The sequence below is a fragment of the Pleurodeles waltl genome, chromosome 5 (assembly GCF_031143425.1).
Source record: "Pleurodeles waltl isolate 20211129_DDA chromosome 5, aPleWal1.hap1.20221129, whole genome shotgun sequence".
In the NCBI taxonomy this organism is placed as follows: Eukaryota; Metazoa; Chordata; class Amphibia; order Caudata; family Salamandridae; genus Pleurodeles; species Pleurodeles waltl.
In genome coordinates this window covers 9,058,795-9,060,076 of record NC_090444.1, presented here as the reverse complement: position 1 = coordinate 9,060,076, position 1,282 = coordinate 9,058,795, and positions in this window count along the sequence as shown.

Below are 1,282 nucleotides of genomic sequence, written 5' to 3'. Positions count from 1 at the left end.
AGGGGCATGTGTTTTATGACAAGCCAGCCATGCAAGTAAACAGCCTGGTTTGTCTCCCATGGCGTGAAGTCGAGCTGTGTATTCCGTAAAGGTATAGTCGCGGAGGGGCTCCAGGAGAGTGGCGTGGTCTACGTTAGTGGTGGTCAGGGCCTGGAGTGCGATTTCATTCAGGAGGGCTCCATTGCCGAAGTCAGTGAGTGTTTCTTCGGCATCTCGAAGACCCCTAGTCAGTTCACTGTGAATTCAGCCACCTTTTGAATAGAAAAATCCCTGGTGATTTAAAGGAATCCAACCTGATGGTGCAAGTCGTCACTGTGGCGTGGTTATGGGCAAATTACTGGCTAATGTGAGTCAGTTGTGCCTCATGGAATACCGGAACCTCAAGTGTGTCCTTGGATAGCCTATTCCATGTCCACTATCTGGGCGGCATGGTTGGAGAGCATGCAGCCAAGGTAGTCAAAGTGTGTGAGTCATGGGATCAGGACAGGTGAACACAAAAAGCTGTCCAGTCGAACCTGAACATCATGTGGGACTGAGTATTGGAATGCAGGCGGCGATGTGGGTGGTGAGTCCTACAGGTGCTGATGAGGGACCAATGAAGGGCCCATCAGAAAAAGGGGGTCATTACAACATTTGCGGTAAAAGCCGCTTACCGCCGTGCAGAAGACCGCCAACACACCGCCGCGGCAGCGGAATTCCGCCATGGTCATTATGACTCACAGATCGGAATCCGCCAAAATCCAGACACCCACACAAGTCCGCCACACCAAAAGTCAGTGATAAACTGGTGAAAACAAAACCGACACTGTCACGCCAACAGGAATACGCCCACACTATCACGAATCCACGCAGCGGTCTTTCAACCGTGGTATTCCATTGGCAGTACACACCACCGTGCTCAAAATACACACACATTTACAAAACACAACCACATTGGACAATTACAAATACACACACCTGATACACATACACACACCACTCCCAAACATCCAATACAATATTAAATACACACCCACATCACCCACAAACCCTTACGACCACAATTGCGACTGAGGGCCAGAGAGAGACACCACCATCTACAAACTAGCATCCACAGGCACTCAACACCATCACTCACACAACATCCACGCACCTCAGACAACACACTTCTAAATATCATCCCACACATCACAACACACACCACCACACACATCACTCACACCACCCCATGGCACCGCAAAGACACCCCAGGTTCTCTGAGGAGAAGCTCAGGGTCATTGTGGAGGAAATCATCCAGGTAGAG